The sequence below is a fragment of the Petaurus breviceps genome, unplaced genomic scaffold, assembly GCF_028583685.1.
Source record: "Petaurus breviceps papuanus isolate PSGF00001 unplaced genomic scaffold, PetGlider_PUasm1.0 90822, whole genome shotgun sequence".
Classification (NCBI taxonomy): Eukaryota; Metazoa; Chordata; class Mammalia; order Diprotodontia; family Petauridae; genus Petaurus; species Petaurus breviceps.
Window position 1 is genome coordinate 648,739 of NW_027187351.1, and position 23,509 is coordinate 672,247.

Here is a 23,509-nt window from a genome sequence, read left to right on the forward strand (position 1 = left end):
TATTATTTTTAAGAATCTATCTGTTGTTAGCATCATAAAGCTGGAAGCATGTAAAGACTTGATATATTGTCTAGTTCAATACATACCTGTGAGGACTATGTCTACAACATCACCACATAGGGCATTGAGCCTTCCTGTGAATATCATAGGAAATTCACTAACTATTGAAGAATCCCATTTCACTCATAGGAAGTTCCAATTAATAGGAAATTTTTCTTTACTTAGAGCCAAAATTCCCATTCTGAAACTTCTAGCCATTACTCTTAATTCTGTCTTCTGAATTTAAGAATAAATCAAATCCTTAATACACATGACAGTTTAAATCAGATATTATGTTCCCTTAAACATTTTCTTCTCCCTACTTGGTAGACATAGATCCTTCAGTGGATGATATTTTTGTATTAATTGATATATTTTTATTTATTTTGTTAAATATTTCCCAATTACATATAAATATTTTTAGCATTCATTTAAAAAATGGAGTTCCAAATTCTCTGCTTCTCTCTTGCCATCCTTGAGAAGCCAAGCAACATATCAATTGTACATATGAAGGTATGCGAAACATATTTCTATATCAGCCATGTTGCAAACGAAAACACACAAAAAAGGAAAATGAAAAATTTAAAAAGCATCTTTCAATCTGCACAAATTAAGATGATCAAATTATCTATTTTACATTTTATAATGTTTTCTGTCTCTTGTTTGGTCATGACTTCTTCCCCTCCCCATGTATCTGACAGCAAGACTATTTATTGTTCTTCTAATGTCATTGCTTCATTGTCTATGGAACCTTTTAGCAAAATGTAGTTTCCTTCCTTATCTGTTTTAATTAGGTAAATTTTTTTCTTTTACCTTGTCTAAGATAAGGATTGCTACTCTTGCTTTTTTTTTTTTTACTTCAACTGAATGATAATAAAGTCTGCTCCACTCCCTTACCATTACTCTGTGTTTCTCTGCTTTAAGTGTGTTTCTTGTAAGCAACATATTGTTGTATTCTAGGTTATGATCTACTCTGCTCTCTGATTCCATTTTATGGGGGAATCCATCCCATTCACAGTTATGATTACTATCTGTGTATTTCCCTCTGTCCTGTTCTTCCTCTTGTTTTTCCTGTCTCTTTTCCTTCTTTCCCACCTCAGCAGTGTTTTGTTCTAACACCTCCTCTGGTCTGCCCTTCCTTCTTTCAGTCTCCACTCCCCTTATTTACCTAATCTCCTTTTCTTATCCTGAGGTCAGGTAAGGTGGATCTCTATATTCAACTGTGTATATTATTCCATCTGAGCCAATACTGATGAGAGTAAGGTTCAAGTGAAGCCCATTGTCCAATCTTCCATCTTCCATGGCACTGTAATAGGCCTTTCTTGAATCTTCATGTGAGATAATTTATCCCATTTTACCTCTCTTTTCCTTCTGCACCCTTTGTACTCCACTTTCTCATCCCTTAATTTATTTTGTCATTCCCCCAAATTCACCTCATACCTCTAAGCCCTATCTATGTTTTTTTTCCTTCAAGCTGTATTATTAATGACATAATTTTTCAGAGTTACAAGTATCATCTTCCCATGTAGGGATGTAAACAGTTTAGTTCCTTTGAATCCCTTATATTTTCTTTTCCCTTTTGACCTGTTTATACTTCTCTTGGGTCCTGATATTGAAGGTCAATTTTTTGTTTAGTTCTTCTCCAATGAAGATTTGAAATCTTTATATTTTGATGAATGACAATTTTTTCCTTTAAAGTATTATTTTGAAAGCTTAATTTTACTGGGTAAATGATTCTTGGTTGTAAGTCCTAGCTCCTTTGCCCTCTGGACTATCATGTTCCATGAACTATGATCATTTAATGTTGTATCTGGCAAGTACTGTGTGATTTTGATTGTGATTCTTGGATATTTGAATTGTTTTTTTTCTGGCTATTTGTAGTATTTTTCCCTTGACCTGATCATTCTGAAATTTTACTATATTGTTCCCTAAAATAAAAAAAAAATAGATGAAACATTAATTTTGGTAAAGTAGCAGATATAAAATGAAACCACACAAATCATAAATGTTTCTACATCTTACCAACAAACTCCTGCAAGAAGAGGTAGTAAGAGATACCTCATTTAAATAACTATAGACAATATAAAATATTTGGGTGTATAAACATCAAGACAAGGCCAGGACATACATGAACATAATTATAAAACACTTTTACTATAAATAATGTCAGATTTAAATTAGTGAGAAATACTAATTGTAAGTGACTAGGCTGAGCCAATATGATGAAAATGACAATTTTAGGGGTGGAACCAAGATGGTGGAGTAGAAGCATGACCTCCCTGTGGTTCCAGCTTTCACATTCCTCAATCCATGTAAAAAGCAGACTCTAAACAAACTTTGGAGCTGCAGAACCAAGAAAATGACACAGAGAAGCTAACCTGCTGCTGAAGACAGCCCTGCAGGCTAGCAGGAATCCAGCACAGTGCTCTGGGAACTGAGCCCAGACCCACACTGAGTCTTTAGCCCCAGGGCAGGCCTGACCAGCCTCGGCCAGAGGGACTCCAGATCAGCAGCAGCTGTGGCCATTTCCAGATTTATCAACACACAGATGCAAAGGACAAGTGAGAAGTCAGTGCAGTCTGGACTTTGGGACCAGTAATTGGCAGTGCATGGCTTTTTCCCCCTGGGAGAGAAGCCTCTGAGGTGCTGGCACAGCCAGTCAGCACCACATGGCAGCTTCAGCTCCTGGCCTACAGAGTGGAGGGGGACCAAGCACCAGTCTGAGGGGTAATCGCTCTTGCTTTAATGTGCTTGGATCTGGATTGCAGTCTAGAGTGGAAGTCGTGGACTGTGTGTCCAGCTTGCCAGAGCATATGGAAAACTCAGAGAGGGCACCCATCTAATACCTCCAGCTGTTGAGAAAACCTCAGCATTTGGGACGAAAGTTATCCTGTCTGGTGGCAGAGTCCTACTATGGCAAAAAGCCTAGGGGTCAAGTGACTGAGGGTCGACATGACCAGGCAAAGGAAACAAAGCAAACAGAAGATTCCAACATTAGACTCCTATTTTGGGGACAAAAAGGAGCAAAGCATGGAACAGGAGGAAGACAGTGAAGTAAGAATTCCTGCACCAAAGCTTCAAAGGAAAATATGAGCTGGTTACAGGCCATAGAGGGCCTTAAGAAGCAGATAAGAGAAGCAGAGGAAAAATTGGGAAGAGAAATGAGAACAATGCAAGAAAATTATGAAATGAGAGTCAACAGCTTGACTGAAGAAAATAACACTTTAAAAAACAGACTGACTCAAATGGCAAAAGAGGCTCAAAAAGACAATGAGGAGAAGAATGGCTTAAAAAGCCAAATTTTCCAGATGGAAAAAGAATCTCAAAAGTTCAATGAGGGGAATCATGGCTTCAGAATTAGACTGGAGCAAATGGAAGCTAATGACTTTATGAGAAATCAAGATGCTGTTAAACAGATCCAAACAAATGAAAGAATAGAAGGCAATGTAAAATATCTCATGGGAAAAACCACTGACCTGGAAAGTAGATCTAGGAGAGATAATTTAAAAATTATTGGACTACTTGAAAGCCATGATCAAAGTAAGAACCTAGAAATCATCCTACAAGAAGTTCTCAAGGAAAACTGCCCTGATGTTTCAGAATCAGAGGGCAAAATAGAAGTTGAAAGAATCCACCGATCACCTCCTGAAAAAGATCCCCAAAAGAAAACGTGTAGGAATATTATAGCCATGTTCTAGAATTCTCAGATTAAGGAGAGAATATTACAAGCAGCCAGGAAGAAAAAATTTGAATATTGTGGAAACTCAATCAGGAAAACCCAGGATCTGGCAGCTTCTACACTGAGGGATCGAAGGGCTTGGAATATGATACTCCAGAGGGCAAAGGAGCTGGGATTAAAACCAAGAGTCACCTAACCAGCAAAACTGAGTATCATGTTTCAGGGGAAAATATGGTAATTCAGTGGAATAGAAGACTTTTAAGCATTCTTGCTGAACAAAACAGAGTTGAACAGAAAATTTGACATTCAGATACAAGAAGCATGAGAAGCATGAGAAGGTAAACAGGGAAAAGAATTCATAAGAAACTTATCAAAGTTGAACTATTAACATTCCTACATGGAAAATCAATAATTGTAACTTATGAAACTTTTCTCAGTAGTTGAAGGGATTAGAAATATATATATATATATATATATATATATATATATATATATATATATATGAGGGTATATGGGCACATGAATACATATGTGAATGTTTGTATATATGTTTACAGGTATACATAGATAGAGGGCACAGGACCAATTTAACAGGAAGGAATGATACTTAAAAGGTGAAATAAAGAGGTGAGAGGAATATAATGAGAGGAGATGGGGAGAGACAGATAGGGCTAAATTATCTCATACAGAAGAGGCAAGGAAAAATGGTTACAATGGAGGGGAAGAATAGGAAGGCAAAAGGGAATGGGTCAACCTTATTCCCATTTAATCTGGCTTGAGGAGGGAGTGAAATACACACTAAACAGGGTATCTCACTCTGCAGCAGAGGTGGGGGGAAGGGGATGAGAGGGGGAATGATGGAAGGGAGGGCAGGCTAGGGGGGAGGGAAATGGGAAGCACCCACTCTTTAAAGGGGATGGGATCAAAGTAGAGAACAGAATGAGTGGGAGGTGGGATAGGAGGAAGGGAAATATAGTCAGTCTTTTACAATATATCTACTATGTTATTGTTTTGCTTTAGCTACACATGTACATCCTATACTGAACTTCTTATCTTCCCAGTAAGGGTGGGTGACAAGGGAAGAAGGGAATGACTCTGAAATTCAAATTTTTAAAATCAAATATTCAAACATGTATGTATGTACATGTACATGTATATATATATATATATATATATATATACACTATTATCAATACTCTTTTTTACATGTAATTGGGAAATAATATATACAGGCACTGGAGCATAGAGATCCACTGGAAAAGTCTAAAGGGGCATGGGAGAAAATATAGGAGACAGCAGATTGGAGGAGGGGATATCCTATGGGACTGCTATTTTTGGGGGGTGGTTAGGGGAAAAACGGGGAGAAAATTTGTAACTCAAAAGCTGGAGGAAATTAATGATAAAAATCAGAAATTAATAAAGCATTTTAAAAAAAGAAAATGACAATTTTATCTAATTTACTTATTTAATGCTATCTGAAACAAATTAAGAATATTTCAATAAGCTAGAAAACCTGAATAAAAATCATTTAGAAGAACAGAAGGACAAGAATATCAAAGGAATTAATTAAAATGTAAAGGAAGGTGATTTAGCAGTATCAGATTTTGAACTATATCATAAAGCAATAATTATCAAAACTATAAGGTACTGACTAAGAAATAGAAAAATCAGTGGAACAGAGTAGACATAGAATATACAGTACTAAATTATTATAATCTTGTTTTTGACAAATGTAAAGTTTTAAGCTTTGGGGATAAGAATTCTTTTTTTTTTCTTTTTGCTAGGCTTTCCCCTCCCTGATTTCTTTATTTATTTTTAGCTTTCAACATTCATTTCCATAAGATTTTGAGTTACAAATTTTCTCCACTTCTTTCTCCTACACCCCTCCCCAAGATAGTGAGTCTACTGAACACCCCTTCCCCCAATCTGTTCTCTCTTATATCCTCCCCATCACCTCCCCTCAACTTTCTAGCAGGGCACGGTGGATTTCTAGACCCTAGTGCCTGTATATCTTATTTCTTAGTTTCATGTAAAAAATAATTTTTTAATATTTGTTTTTAAAACTTTGATTTCCAGATTCTTTTCCTTCTTCCCTCCTCACACAACCCCACTGGGAAGATAAGCAATTCAATATAGGCAGTACATGTGTAGTTATGCAAAACATTTTCATAGTAGTTATATTGAGAAAGACTGACTATATTCCCCTTCATCCTATCCCGTCCCCCACTTATTCTACTTTGTACTTTGACCCTGTCCCTTTTCAAAAGTGTTTGCTTCTAACTACCCTCTCCCCTAATCTTTCCTCCTTTTTATGTTCTCCCCTCTTATCCCCTTCCCCCCTACTTTCCTGTAGGGTAAGATACCCAATTGAGTGTCTTTATTATTACCTTCTTAAACCAAATTCATTGAGTGTAGGGTTGAACCATTCCCTTTTGCCTTCTTGCTCTTCCCTCCATTGTAACAGTTTTCTCTTGCCTCTTTTATATGATATAATTTACCCTTTTCTATCTCTCCTTTTCTCCTCCCAATATATTCATCTCTCACCTCTTAATTTTATTTTTTAGATAGCATCCCTTCATATTCAACTGATCCTGTGTCCTCTGTCTCTGTGCACATGTACATATGTATATACATACTCACATGTATATTTATACACACATACACCCTCCTATATATGCATATATGTATAATATGTACATATACATATATTTTTCTTCTTTAACTATGCTCATACTGAGAAAAGTCTCATGAGTTACAATTATCATTTTTCCATGTAGGAATGTAAATAGTTCAACTTTAGAAAGTTCCTTATGCTTTCTCTTTCCTATTTACTTTTTCATGCTTCTCTTGCTTCTTGTATTTATTTGAAAGTCCAATTTTCTGTTCAGCTCTGTTTTTTTCATCAAGAATGCTTGAAAATCCTCTATTTCATTGAATGAAATTATTTTCCCTGAAGCATTATACTCAGCTTTGCTGGATAGGTGATTCTTGGTTTTAACCCTAGCTCCTTTGACCTCTGGAATATCATATTCCAAGTCCTTTGATCCCTTAATATAGAAGCTGCTAGATCTTGTGTTATCCTGATTGTTTCCACAATAGTCAAATTGTTTCTTCCTGACTGCTTGTAATTTTTCTCCTTGACTTGAGAACTCTGGAATTTGGTTACAGTATTACTAGGAGTTTTATTTTTGGGATCTTTTTTCAAGAGGCAATCAGTAATCTTTCAATTTTTATTTTGCCCTCTGGTTCTAGAATATCCAGGCAATATTGCTTGATAATTTCTTTAAGAATGATTTCTATGCTCTTTTTTGATCATGGCTTTCAGGTAGTCCAATAATTTTAAATTATCTCTCCTGTATCTGTTTTCTAGGTCAGTAGTTTTTCCAGTTAGATATTGCCTTCTATTTTTTTAATCTGTTTTATAGTATCTTGATTTGTCATAAAGTCATTAGCTTCCATTTGCTCCAATCTAATTTTGAAGGCTTTATTCTCTTCAGTGAGTTTTTGAAATTCCTTTCCCATCTGGCCAACTCAGTTTTTTAAGGCATTTTTTTCCTCATCGGCTTTTTGGGCCTCTTTTTCCATTTGAGTTAGTCTATTTTTATAGTGTTCTTTTCTTCAGTCAGGCTGTTTACTCACTTTTCATAATTTTCTTTAATCGTTCTCATTTCTCTCCCCAATTTTTCTTCTACTTCTCTTATTTGATTTTCAAAATCTTCATGAGCTCCTCCATGGCCTGAGACCAGTTCATATTTTTCTTGGCAGCTTTTGATGCAAGAGTTTTAATTTGTTTTCTTCTAGTTCCATGTTTTGATCTTCTTTGTCCCCCGAAAACATTCTTTGGTCTGATTGCACTTTTTCTGTTTGCTAATCTTTTCAGTCAATTGTTTGACTTTTGAGCTCTTTGCCATGGTAGAACTCTTCTTCTAGACTAGAGAGAGCTATGTCCCATGCTGGGGTTTTTGCAGTTGTCAGAGCTATGAGGAGGACACTCTCTTTACAGCCACCACATGCTCTGGAATATTAGTATTCCTCACCCCAAGACCACCATCCAAGACTGCAACCCAGATCCAAGCAGATCAAAGCATGATTGATTACCCTCTAAATGGTTGCTTGGTCCCCCTACTATTTGCAGGCCAGTAGTTGCAGAGACAGTCATGCAGCAGCAGCTGAAGCTGCCACACTGCCCCACCCCTATCACCCAGGAGTAGGGACTGTACCACTCTCTTCCATAACTTTTTACTTTCTATTTGGCATTTATGTTTTGAGAAGTCTGGAAAATTCCACAGCTGTAGGTGATTCACTCTCCTGAAGTCTGCTCCAGCAAGTCTGTGCCAATTGTTCCCATATATATGTATGAATGTATGTATGAATAAGAATATGAGTCATTTCCCTGTTGATAAATGGTGAAAGGACATGAACAGGTAATTTTTCACTGAAGAAATCCAAACTAAATATGGACATATTAAAAAAAAGTTCTAAATAATTATTGACTAGAGTCAATTAAAACAACTTTGAGATATCAATATCATACCTATCAGATTGGCTAAAATAGTAGAAGGGGAAATAAGAAATATTGGAGGGGATGTAGAAAAAATTGGGACATCAGTTTACTGTTAGTGGAACTCTGAACTGATCCAAACATTTTGGAGAGCAATCTGGAATCATGCCCAGAATTATAAAGCTGTGTATCCTCTTTGACCCATTAATACCACTGTCAGGTCATTTTCACAAGTTAATCATTTCTATCAATTCTCTTTGTGATGGCAAAGAACTGGAAATTAAGGGGATGCCCATAAATTCAGAAATGACTAAGCAAGTTGGGGTATATGATTGTGATGGAATTCTATTGTCGTGCAAAAAATGATGGGTTGATTGGTATAAGCTTGATCTTAGAGAAAAAAAAAACATGCAAGGATTCACATGAAATAGTGAAGAGCAAAATGAGGAGAACCAAGAGAACATTGAACATAGTAACAGCAATATTGTTCCAAGAACAAACATGAATGACTAAGTTATCCTGAGTATTATAAATCATCAAACCAACTATAAAGAAGTTATAAAGGAAGGTGTTATCCACTTCCAAAGAACTAATTAATGGAAGAATGTATAGTATGGTTTTACATATGTGTGCATGTACATATGTATGCATACATGTACATACATGTACACATACATGCACTCAATATTTGTGTCAAATTACAGTCTTGACTAGTGTAGGATGGGGAGAGGAGAAAAAAATAAAAAATGCACAGCAGAAAAAGAAAACTCAGAAAGTAAGTACTGAAATGCAGATAGTTTTTAAAATAATTTGTAGTGTTTTTATATAGTTTTTCATAAAAAGCAAGCAGCATGAAATGGAGATTTATGGTTTTGTATTGAATCTCTTTTTGTGTTGTTCTGTATACATGGAAATGCTTTTTTTTTCATTTTAATATGTAAGTTCAGAATGAATAAAAAATTAAAGACAAAATGTTCAAAGAAAACACGTCTTCTTTGGGGCAGCTAGGTGGCACAGTGAGTAAGAGCACTGCCCCTGGAGTTGGGAGGACCTGGGATCGGTTCTGACTTCAGATACTTAACACCCACACACACACACACACACACAACTGGCCATGTAACCTTGGGCAAGTTACTTAATCCCAATTGCTTAAAAACAATAACAACATGTCTTTTACAAGAACATAATACAGAAAAGAATTTAAATACCATGGTGCAGAAAAGAATTGCCCCCCTCTCCCAAAGGAAGCTCTACAACTAAGGTGGCAGAGAAATGAGATAGATGAGGTGATTCAAATTTTATATTCATGAGGGAAACAGGTTATAGCACATGCATTATGTGTAGAATTCAAAAGAGAATAACAGGGAAGAGAAATAATGTGGTGAGCAATGCAAAAGAAAATGGCTAGTGAAATGGGATAATATTATACATATATGTTTTGTATGTGTGTACATATGATATATATGCTTATATATGTGTGCTTATGTGTACATACATTTTATAAATTACCTAGATGAACAAAAGAAGAAAGAAAATATCTATGTAGATCTATTTTAGAAAAAATGAACAGGCCAAAAATGAGTTTTTTTAAGGAAAATAACACCAGGACTGAATAGATTTACAAGTGAATCCTAGAAAAAATTTACAGATCAATTAGTTTCAATATTAAATAAATTATTTGGAATAATAGCAATAAGGGGATCCTAAAAAAACTTTTTCTATGAAACAAATAAATGCCAATACCTAAGCCAGGAGTAGTAAAAACAGAGAAAGAAAATTATAGACCAATTTCATTAATGAATATGGATGCAAAAATCCTAAATAAAATGCTAGTTCAAAGATGAAAATAACATATTACAAAAAGTTTAGATTATGTCCAAGTAATATTTATACCAAGAATGCAGAGATGATTTAACATAAGAAAAACTACTAACATAATTATATCAATAAAAATGATAATACTATATATGTATATTGTATGTAGATAGATAGATAGATAGATGCAGAAAATGTTTTTCAACACTCATTCCTATTAAAACATTTGAAAGCGTAGGTATAAATGAATTTTTCTTTAAATTGATAAAAAATAAGGGGGCAGCTAGTGAGTAAAGTGTCATCCCTTCAGTCAGGAGAACCTGAGTTCAGATCTGGACCCAGACATTTCACACACACACACACACACACACACACACACACACACACACACCAACTAGCTATGTGATCTTGGGCAAGTTACTTAACCCCAATTGCCCTTCAAAATAAAAGGCAAAAAAAATTTGGGGGGTGGCTAGGTGGCACAGTGAGTAAAGTGCTGGCCCTGGAGTCAGGGGGACCTCAGTTCACTTCTGGCCTCAGACACTTAACACCCATACACACACACACACACACACACACACACACACAACTAGCTGTGTAACCTTAGGCAAGTTACTTAAACCCAATTGCCATCCAAAAGGCAAAAAAAAAAATTTATAAAAGTCATTTATCTGAACTATCAGTAAGCATTATTTGTAATTTTAGAGAAATTACAAGATTCTTTGGTCTGATTGCACTTCCTCTGTTTCCTCATAGCTTACAGGATTTATAAGAGTAGAATGAGGTAATAAAACTATCTGTTTTTACAGATGATATGATGATATACTTGGAAAATACTAGATATTAAACTAAAAAGCTGGTTGAAACTATTAATAATTTTTGTAAAGTACCAGGATATAAAGTCAATCCACATAAATCACCAGTATTCCTATATACAAACAGCAAAACCCTGCAAGAAGAGATAGCAAGAGATAACTTATTAAAAATAACTCTAGCCATGTGACCTTGGGCAAGTCACTTAACCCCAGTTGCCCTACCTTCCCCCCTCCAAAAAAACAAAACAAAACAAAAAAAACTCTAGACATTATAAAACACCTGGGAGTACACCTGCCAAAACAAACCCATGAACTTTAAAAACAAAGTTACACAAAAAAACCCCAAACAACTTCTTTATACAAATAACTTCAGATGCAAATAGCTGGAGAAATATTCATTGTTAATAGGTAAACAGAAACAATAAAATAAAAAATGACAATTTTACCTAAAGTAATTTATATATTCGATGCCATCCCAGTTAAATTACCAAAAAATATTTTACTGAATTAGAAAATAAATAATAGCATAATTGACTTGGAAGAACAAAAAGTCAAGTATATCAAAGGAACTCATGATAAAAAATGTAGAGGATAGAGCCAAGATGGCAGAGTAAAAGCAGGGACTTGATTGAGCTCCCCTCAAACCCTCCAAATACCTGTAAAAATAACTCTAAACAAATTATATTGCTGCAGAGCCCACAAAATGACAGAGTGAAATACATCTCCAGCTCAAGACAGCTTGGAAGGTGGACAGGAAGGGTATATATCTCCAGGATGGGACTGGAGCATAGTCCAGTGTGTGCTACACCAGAATAGAGGGGAGTGGAGCAGGCTTCAGGGGACTGAATTCCCTAACAACTGTGGGGTTTCCAAATTTGTCAACCCATAATTACTAAGAACAGTATGAAAGGTCAGTGGGGGAACTCTGTGGGACCTGGGTGAAAGAGGACCACACAGTCTGGCACTACCCCCAGGATGGTGGAGGTGGTGGCGTCAGCAGCAGGAGCAGTGACAGGAGGAGCAGCAGCAGCAGCACATTCTGGAGCTCTGGATCCACAGATGGTGGGGGATGCAGCAACTGATAAAACCCCTGAATCCTGGGACAATACACCCACCAACACCACTGCCATGAGCACTTCTACTGCCTTGACAGGTAGTTAGAAAGTCAAGTATTTGGCTGGGAAGATGAGAAAATAGTGTAAAAAAAAGTCAGACTACAGAATCTTACTTTGGTGACAAAGAAGATGAAAACATACAATCAGAAGAAGACAACAAAGTTTTAGCTCCTACATCAAAAGACTCCAGGAAAATATGAATTAATTGTAGGCCATAAAAGAGTTCAAAAAGAATTTTGAAAATCAAGTAAGAGAAGTAGAGGGAAAATTGGGAAGAGAGATGAGGGTCATGCAAGAAAATAATGAAAAACAAGTAAAAAACTTGCTAAAGGAGGTCCAAAAAATACTGAAGATAATAACCTTAAGAAATAGACCAACCCTGGGAGGGGGGGGGGAGCCAAGATGGCAAAGTAAATGCAGGAACTTGCTTGAGCTCCTGCAGCAACCACCTGCAATACCTGTAAAATATTACTCTAAACAAATTTTAGAGCTACAGAACTCACAAAGTGACAGAGAGAAACAAGTCTCCTGCTGAAGGCAGGTTGGCAGGTTGAAAGGGAGGGTCTATCACACCTAGTTGGGAGACAAATGTAGTCCCACATGAGCCACACCAACCCAGAACCTGGGCAGCCTTAACCAGTGGCACAGACTGGCTGAAGCAGACTTCAGGAGAGTGAATAACCTACATCTGTGGAATTTTCCAGACTTCTCAAACCATAAATGCCAAAAAGAAAGTAAAAGGTGATGGAAGAGGGTGGTCTGGCCCCTGTCCCCAGGTGAGAGGTGCGGGGCACTGTGGCAGCTGCAGCTGCTGCTACATAACTACCCCTGAAGCTCCTGGCCTGAAAATAGTAGGGGGACCAAGCAACAGTTTAGGGGGTCATCATTCATGCTTTGACCTGCTTGGATCTGGGTTGCAGTCTTGGGTGATGGTCCTGGGGTGAGGAATGCTAGAGTGCCACAGCTTGTGGTGGCTGTAGAGAGGGTGCCCTCATCATAGCACTGATAGCAGCTCTGAAAACATTTGCAACACCCCTAGAAATTTGGGGCACAACTCTCTCCACTATGGAAACAGAGTTCTACCATGGCAAAGAGCTCAAAAATCAAGTAATGGCTGGTAAAATGAGAAAACAGAGGAAGTACAATCAGACCATAGAATCTTTTTTTGAGGACAAAAAGAATCAAAACATGGAACCAGAAGAAGATAACAAAGTCAAAACTTTTGTATCAAAAGCTTCCAAGAAAAATATGAATTTTTTGCAGTCCATGGAGGAACTCAAGAAGGATTTTAAAAATCAAGTAAGAGATGTGGAGGAAAAATTGTGAAGAGAAAGTGAGAATGATGCAAGAAATAGACTAATCAAAATGGCAAAAGACATCCCAAAAACCAATGAGGAGAAGAATGTCTTTGTTTCCTTTTTTCTGCCAAATCTTTATTTCTTTTTTTTTCTTTTCTAGAATGTATTTATTTCTTTTTAGTTTTCAACATTCATTTCCACAAGATTTTGAGTTAGAAATATTCTTCCTATCTCTCCCCTGCTCCCCATCCCAAGATGGAATGCATACTGATTACACCTTCCCCCAGTCTGCCCTCCCTCTTGCCCCTTTCCTTCTTAATTTCTTGTAGGGAAAGATGGATTTCTATACCCCATTGCCTGTGTATCTTATTGGGGTAAGGGGTAATCAGAATTCCTGCCATCTTGGGGTGAGTGGAGGGGAGAGATGAGGAGAAAATTTGGAATTCAAAATCTTATGAAAATTATTGTAAAGATTAAAAATTAACTAATTAATAAACAAAGGTAAAAGAATGAGGCTTAGTAGTATGAGATCTTCAACTATGTTATAAGGCAGTAATTATCAAAACTAACTGGTACTAGCTAAAATAAAAGTAGATCAATGGAACAGAGTAAACATGCAATTTACAGCAGCAGATAAATAGAGTAACCTTGTATTTGAAAAATGTAAAGACTTAAAATTTTGGATAAGAATTCATAATTTGGTAAAAAAAATGAATTTTTGGAAAAACTGAAAAGCAGAATAGCAGAAATTGGTCATAGACCATTATCTTACACCATTTTCCAAGATCAGGTCAAAATGGATACACGACCTAGATATAGAGATATTGCAAGAAAATTTGAAGAACATGTAACTTATTATTTATTGAACTTATGGCAGGCAAACAATTTTGAATAAGCAATAGATAGCAGAGTGATTTGTAAAATTGAAAGTTCTGATTTCATTAAATTAAAACTTTTGTGCAAATAAAACAAATGTAGCCAAGATTAGAAGGAACTCTGAAAATTGGGTAAAAATTTATAGACAGTTTCTCAAATGTCTCATATATCAAATACAAAAAGAACTTTGTCAAAACTATATGATTATGGGGCAGCTAGGTGATGCAGTGAATAGGAGTCAGGAGGCCCTGGAGTCAGGAAGATCTGAGTCCAAATCCGGCTTCAGATATTTGACACACTTACTAGCCATGTAATTTGGGCAAGTCACTTAACCCCAACTATCCTGTGAAAAGCAAACAAAACACAACCAAAAAAAACCCTAAAACTGTAAGAATACAAATCATTCCTCAGTTGATAAATGATCAAAGGATATGACTAGTCAGTTTTCATGAAGAAGTCAAAACAATGTATAGTCATTATTCATTAGAGAAATACAAATTAAAACAACTTTGAGATATAATTTTACACATATCAGATTGGCTAAAATGATTGAAGTGGAAAAATGACAAATGTTCAAGCAGATGTAGAAAAATTAGGACACTAATTCATTATTTGTAGAATTGCAAGCCGATTCTATCATTCTGGAGAGCAATTTAGAATTATGCCCAAAGAGTTATTAAAATGCCTTTGACCCAGTAATACCACTCCCAAGTCCATTTCCAAAGATGATTAGGTAAAAATTAAAAGAACCTATATGTTCTAAAATATTTATAGCAGCTTTCTTTGTGGTGGCAAAGAACTGGAAATTGCAGGGATACCCATAAATTAGGGAATGGCTGAAGAAATTGTGGTATATGATTGTGATGTAATACTACTGTGCTATAAGAAACAATGAAGTCAATGATCTTTGAAAACTTGGACAGACATGAAATAACGAAGAGTGAAATGAGCAGAACCAAGAAAATATTATATCCAGGATCAGCAATATTGTTTCAAGGACAACTTTGAAAGCATAGGTAACTTTGAATCTTAGAAATACCCAAATTGACTACAAAGGACATAGGAAGGAAGACACTATCTGCTTTCAGCAATATCATTTCAAAGACAACTTTGAAAGCATGGGTAACTTTGAATCTTATAAATACCCAAATTGACTACAAAGGATGTAGGAAGGAAGTCACTATCTGCTTTCAGAGAAAGAACTGATAAGTAGAAGTATGTATAGATTGATTTTACATATATGTACATATTATTGTCTAATGGTAGCCATCTCTGGCTAGGTGGGATGGTAGAAGATGAAAAAGGGGAAAAATTACAAAAGTTTATTTTATATTTAAAAGAAATAGCAACTTGTACATAACAAATTTATCTTTTTTATTACATTATGTTATGGAAATGCTTGTTTTATTCCACAAATTAAAATAAAACAAATAAAAACATTTAACAAGGCACCACAAGAGAACATTACATAAGGTAAGACAGTGGGGATGAAATATCAAAATAGAGGAACAAAGTTGTCCCATATCTTGAGAAATGTTTTACGTATATGTATGTGTACACAGACAGACAGAGACAGAGATAAACATGTAAAAAGAGAAAAGACAGACTTTGAGATCAAGAGAGATTCTTGGGAGGTAATTATCATTATCTCCATTTTGAAAGTGAAGAAACTGAGTCAGAGGTTGAGTTACATGTCAGTGTCACAGCTGGTGAATGACTGAGTTTGTTTTGGATTCAGGTCTATTTGAATCCAGTCCCAGTGCTCTATCCCCTATTCCAAAAAGAAAAGATAAGTAAATTGAAGGAATAAGGAATTAACCCAATAAAGCTCAAGAGAGAGTTTTTGGGATACACCAGCATCAAAATAATATGAGCAAAACACATTAGAGTAGAGATTCTTAACTTTTTGTGTGTTGTGGTCTCTTTTGACAATATAGTCTAGTCTCTGATTCCCTTCTCAGAATAATGGTTTTAAATGCATAAAACAAAATACATAGACATAAAAACAAGTTTGTTGAAAAGGTTATCAGAATAAATGTGAATAAATTAAACAATTCATTAAAGTATAAGAGAATTGATAGGAATACCCAAATAATTTTTTGAATACCAGAGACATGTGAAAAAAGCATGACACTGAATGCAAAGAAAATACTGGGGAAATATTGTTAATAGTATTGCTCTAAAATAGAAAACACAACTATGCTATCAAAGAAAGCAAAATTAAACATTTCCATTAAAGGGAAAAAAACTGAATTATATTTCAATTTATTGATATAAAAAGGGAACAGTGAACCAATATCAAAATGAAACAGCATTTCATGGCACTCTTATAAAAGCAAATCATGTGCTATGTGACACAGAAATCACAAATAGATGTTAAAAATAATCATAAGTAATAAACATATTATTTACTAGCAATAACGTGGTAAAGATACAGGAAACACAAGCAAAAGGTGAAGAAGTATCAATCGGAAACTAAATAGCACCATTCTAAATAAGGGGTTGGTCAAAGAACAAAACATAAAAATATTACACAAATCAAAATCTCTGGGGAAGTAGCTAAAATATTACTTAGAAAAAAGATCATATAAGTTAAATATTAAAATATAAAACAACAAGGATAAATACAAACTTGAACAAGGAATTAGAAATTAAGGGTTAATTCCCTATATGGAAAATAAATAAAATCTTTAAAATCAGAATACTAAAATTTTGAAAAATCAAAAGACTATAAAATTTATAGTGAAAATTAAAAAGCTAGTTCATGAAAAGAACCATAAAATGGATAAAAGAAGAATAATAATACAAATACTAAAATAAAAAGAAGAGGTTTTGTTTCTCTTTTTCATCAGAAACTATTATGCATGATTTTGTTTTGTTGTTCAGTTGTTTTCAGTCAGATATGACTCTTTGTGACTTCATGGTTTTTTCTTTGCAAAAGTACTGAAGTAGTTTGCCATTTCCTTCTCCAACAATCATTTTATAGGTAATGAACTGAGGCAAACAGGATTAAATGACTTGTACAAGGTCATATAACTAAGAAGTGTCTGAGACTAGATTTGAATTCAGGAAGGTGAGTTTTCCTGATTCTGGATCCAGCACCTGCTTGTCATACATAGTTACATAGTAGCAATATTTAGAATTCACAACAAATAGAAGATTCCCCAAAATATATAAAGTACCTAAATATATAGAACACCAAGAGAGAATTTAGCTCAATATGAGAAAATAAAATTGAGTTTTTCATAAAGGAACAATGTGTTAGGGGTAGGGATTCTGGTTCAGATAGAATTATAGATGAATATTCTCAAGCGTTTCATGAAAACTTATCTTAACTTATTTTCAAATATTAAGAAATAATATTTACCTAGATTTATATATGAGATATGTGTTCATGCTAAATAAATTAGGGGTGAATAAAGCAATAAATTAGAATTATAGACAAAAATCACCAGTTGATATTGATTACCAATTCTTACAAATGACTACATATAGAATAAATGAATAGCCCCCATGACTCAGTTGGATTTATAGATTCAAGGATGGTTCAGTATAAGGAAATAATAAACATACTTACTAATACTAACATAAAAAAATTTCAATCCTTGTAATTATATCAGAATGTTTGGATATCACTTTTGGCAATTTGAAGCTCTAGAAGAAAGAATTAGGTTAAAAATTAACAGCTTAATGGAGGATTTACCAAATATTTCCCCCATTAACCTTGACCAAACAAATTCAATTGTCCATGAGATTTAGTGTAGATTAACTAAAATTTAATGACTCCATGACAGAAGAAATGGAAAATATTAAAACAAAATCAAAAGACTGGAAAAAAATAGAAGAAAATGAAAGGAATCTAAAACATCTAATTTGAAAAACATTTCAAGAAGAGGTAATTTAAGGGTCATTTGGATTACCTGAAAAACACGCCCCCTAAAAAAAGTCCAGACATCATATTTTAAGAATTCATGAAAGAAAACTGCCCAGGTCTATTTGAACCAGAGGACTAAGTAAAAATAAAAAAAAAGAATCAGTCATCTCTTGAAAGAAGCCCCACTTTTTATTTAAAAAAAAATAAGCAACGTCAAAGTCAAGATGTAAAACTACCAAATCAGAGGAAAAAAAATACTGAACTCAATCAGAAAGAAAGGTTTCAATACCAAGGAGTCAAAATATAAATCACTGGAGATTAACCACCACTAACATGAAGGAAGAGGTAACCTGGAATGTGAGATTACAAAATACATAGGCTTAAAAGCAAAACTAGCTCACTGAGCAATATTGAATATAATAATATGAGGAGACAATGAAATTTCTTTCTTTTTTTTCTGAAAGCAATTGGGGTTAAGTAACTTGCTCAAGGTTACACAGCCAGGTTTTTCTGGGTGGGTGCTAAGTGTCTGAGCCTGGATTCGATCCCAGGTCATGCTGACACTGGGTCTGGTGCTCTTACTCGCTGTGCTACCTGGCCACCCCGACAATGAAATTTCAATGAAATAAGTTACATCCAAATATTCCTGAAGAAAAGATTATTTTTGAGAAGCAATTTTGAAGTACACAGGAGTAGAGAAATATCTTGATATATATGAGTAAGCAACTGAATAAGAATAAAAATGATGAAATATTTACATTCATTACCCTAATGTCTTAAGAGGTTATGGAGGTAATTAAATAAGACCAGGACCTGGGATTTGTTTTCTTATATTTTAATAATCTTAAAAGAAGAAAGGAAAAGGAGAAGGAAATTAATATATTGAAGGAGTTAGAGTGGGGATGTTATCTTACATAATCAAGTGTGAAGGTAAGAAACTACATTGTTTTGTTTTTTTACAGGAAAATTTTTTACTGTGACAAAGACATCATACAATTTTTATGATCTTGGTCTTTCCTTCTTGCCTTTGTACAAGGCCAGAAGAGAAACATTTGCAACTTTTACAACCTTGAATCGGACTCCAGGAATATCACCAACAGCGTGTCCTTTCCAACCAAATCCAGCAACCAAAACTTCATCGTTTTCCTCAATAAAATTTAAGCAGCCATCATTGGGAACAAAGGCAGTGATTTTTTTGCTGTTCTTAATCAGTTGAACTCTCACACACTTCCTGATGGCAGAATTGGGCTGCTTGGCTTCCACACCAACTTTTTCCAAAACTATCCCTTTTGCATGAGATGCTCCCCAAATGGGTTGGCCTTCAAGGCAGTGCTCAAATGAGCTTTCTTGTATTGTTTGTCATGCCACTTTTGGTCTATCTGGTGGCTGCGGAGCTTTCTAGCAGTATGAAGGCCATGGCACTTACCCATGCTGCCTCAGTCTGGGCCAAAGGAAAAGAGAGAAGGAAGGAAGGAAGGAAATGGGTACCCACAATCCCCTGCAGTCTCGAGCTCCAAGAAACTACATTGTTAATAAAAGGGAAAGTGGTTAAGAAGCAGACAGTGCTTGAATTTCATTTTCATCTGGATGAGCCAGAAGATGAAATATATATTCACACAGTATTGAGCACAGCAATATATTTCTCTTAATAGGGGAAGAGGGGGGAATGGAGACATTGAAGAATAAAAGGTGGATTCAAATACGGATTAATGTAATGTTGATGAGAGTTGAAAATATTCCCTGCCCATTAATAGGCCTCATGTGGAGTCCAACAAGAGAAGCTTGATTGGGGAGGCTTGTTTTTCAGGCAGGCTTAAGCCTTTTGTTAATTTATAATTAGGCAGTGGGTCATGTGAGCTGTGATGTTCTCTGACCCTGAAGAAGTGTATATATACTCTGGGGTTAGCATTTTGCTTTAGGGTTCACTTATGGAAAGAGTTGTGTGATCTGGGTAGCCATTGGGACCCCCAGCTTTGAAAATACAGTTGTTGGTGCTTCTCTGTCTGGTAACTATGTATGTATGTAATGGTCAGACAGCTAGAAGCCCTGTCTGTTGGTCTGTGTTGTATTATTTTCTCTGTCTGTATTTTTTGTCTGCTTGTAATTTATGTTTTTATTTTCTGAAGTTCAGTGTGCTGACTTTCCTCCCTGAACTAAGTGAAATATAGATATAGACATATATATATGTATATATATATAGAGAGATACATATATGTGTTTGTGTATGTGTGCATATATATCTAGATAGATAGATATAGATATATCTATATTTATATGTTCATATATCTATATATGAAGTTTTGAATGGGGGCATTTTTGGGGGAAGATAATGAATTTAGTTTTTCACATTTAAAATGTTTCATGATCTCAGTTACATATATATATATATATATATATATATATATATATATTATATGACACCTTCCTCAAGATGTCTAATAGGCAGCTGGAGATGCAAGACTGGAGGTCAACAGAGAATTAGGACCGGGTATATGTCTGATAATCATCAACCAAGAGATGGTCATTAAAATCATGGTAGCTGATGAGATTACTAAGTAAAATATCACTAAGTAAAATAAAGGAAAAAAAGAAGAGGGCTCCAGACAGAGTCCTTTGGGTCACACATGGTCAGCAAATATGACTTGGAGGAAGATGAAGGAAACAAAATTGAGAAGTAGTGGTTAGATAGGTAGAAAGAGAACCAGGAGAGAGTAGTGTCATGAAAAATAGAGATAAAAGAATATAAAGAGAAGTTATCTTTGTTATCAAAGGCTACAGAAAAATAAAAAAGGATAAAGATTGAAAAATGCGTTTGTATTTGGCAATCAAGAAATTGTTAGTAACTTGAAGGAGAAGAGTTTCAGTGAATGGTGAAGTCAGAAGCTAAACTTTAGAGAGTGAAGAAGAAGATGATAGGAGAGGAGGTGGAGGAACCTATTGTAGATAGCTTTCTCAACTAATTTAACTATATAAGAGAGGAGAGATGTGGATTGATATTTAGCAGGAATGGATGGATCAAGTGAGGGATTTTGATGATGGTAGGATATGAGCTTGTTTGTAGGCAATAGGGGAGTAGTCAGAAGATAGAAATTGGCAATAAATAAGAGAATAGGAATGATGGAAGAAGCAATTTATTTAAGATTGTGTAAAATAGCATGACTTCTGCATGTAGAGGAGTTAGCCTTGGAAAAGGACAACTTCTTAATGAAAAATAGAGGTGAAGGAGCATATTGTGGCAAAAGCCATTTGGATGATATGAGATTAGAAAGAAGGAAGAAGAGAGGGTAAGCTCTTAATGGATGGTCACATTAAAAATATATAATATGAATCAAAGTTCTCAATTAAAAGGGTAGAAGAAAGCTGAGCCATGGAAGGTTTGAAGAGGAATGAAAAAATTTAGAAAAGTCACTGTGGTGAGTAGATAGTCAACCAAAAAGGAAGAACTGTATTTCCTAGCAACAATGAGGACTAAGTTGAGTTTATGTAACATAAATTTGTAGAGGATCCAGTTAACATGATTTCATAACTTTCACTGTCTTCTTGTGGCAACATATGTATAAGAATGAAAGCAGTGGATGGTGGATATTATCCAACGGTGAGGCTTAGCAGGAAATACTTGGTGATACAATAAGAGAAAGGGAAAGCGTAGTGTTGAACTGGTTCATCAAGGGGGTCAAGATAAGGAAAGGAGGAAAATGTAGTTAGTGAAGGAATGAGAGAGAACTGGAGGATCAAGGAGTTCAAAGTCATAGTATAAAAAAAGAACAAGTTTTGGAGTTGCAAGACAGAAGAAATGGTAGGATGGAAATAGGTTTTGATAATATAATAAATTTTAACTGCTTCAAACATGGCAGTGGAGCATTTGTAGGTAATAGCCAGCTCAAAGGCACTACTATCTTTTTGTGTGGCTAAGGTGGGGTGGAGGAGTAGATTATAGAAAATGAGTAAGTTAAAGAACTCAAAGGTTAGGGTGTTAGAATGAGTATCAATATATATGTTAAATTCCCCTACTATAAGTGTAGAAGTTGAGGAAGAAAGAAATATTGCATGCCAGGACTGAACACACTGAGGAAAAATGTCCTGGATGGCAATAGACAATAGTCACTGGAAATTTGGCTAGTAAATATGGAATGAATGAACCTCAAAGGAGGGGAGGTTATTAGAAAACCTGAAAATGGGAATGGGGAGAAAGGTATATTTTACCTCCCCTACCTAAATCAGTGAGTCATGGTTTAGGGGGAAAGATGAGTGAAAGCACAGCCATTGATACAAAGGGCAGCCTGGGAGGCTGTATTATCTCAAGGGAGACAGGTCTCAGGGAGAGCCAGTTTAATGGGAGTGGGAAAATGAATCATATAAGATGAAAGCAAAAAACATGCTTGAAGCATGAAGAATTATAAAGAGTTTAAATTAAGGGTGGATAAAAATATATTCTTTCAGCTAAACCCAATAAAATCATAGGTTCAATCTCTATTTCCTGCCTTGGATTGCTAATAATAGTATCAAGAAAAGAGAAAAAAATAAAGGCATAAATATTGGTAAAGAAAATGAACAAATGTCTATTTGTGGCCTAAGGCATGATTTAAGTAAAAAATCGTTTTATATATATATATATATACATATATATACATATATATATATCCCCACAAATAAATATATGACAATTAGAAATTTATTAATAGTTGGGTAGAGTCACTATAAGGAAAATGAGATTTCTACCTAAGTTAATACATAAATAGTCTATGATACACAACACAGCTGACTATTTAATATAACTAAACAAAATAACATTAAATTCATTGATAGGAACACATGTCTATAATCTTAAGGTAATTTTTTTAAAAATAAGGAATGAAAGGGAGGTACTACTTCAGGACCTTAAACTATATTAAATAATTAAATCTCTTGTAGCAAAAATGGAAAGAAGTAAATCAATATAGTAGATCAAATATTTCTGATAGCAAACTGATAGACAGGAAACATATCAAACTAATACAAACATAAAACCAAAAGATACTCTCCAATAGATAGGATATGAATAGACAGTTCTTAAAGGGAGAGCAAACTATTGACAGCTATGCTAAAGTTTGGTCCAAATCAGTAATAATGAAATAAAAAAAAAGAGAACTCTGTTGTTTTTCCCCACAGATAGTAAATTTGCAAAAATGGAAATCATTGTTTGAAGGTTCACAGGAACACAGAGTCACTAATATGTTGTTAGAAGATGCAAGAATTAGCACAACAGTTTTGAAAGTGATTTGATATTGTGCATTTAAAAGAAAATAATATATGTGCCATACATTTTAACCCAGGAATTCCATTGCTATGTGTATATCATAAAAAGATCAAAGATAGGGGCAGCTAAGTGGTGCAGTGAATAGAGTACTGGCCCTGGAGTCAGGAGGACCTGAGTTCAAATCCAGCCTCAGACATTTAACATTTACTAGCCATGTTGTCTTAGGCAATTCGCTTAACCCCAATTGTCCCTCAAAAAAAA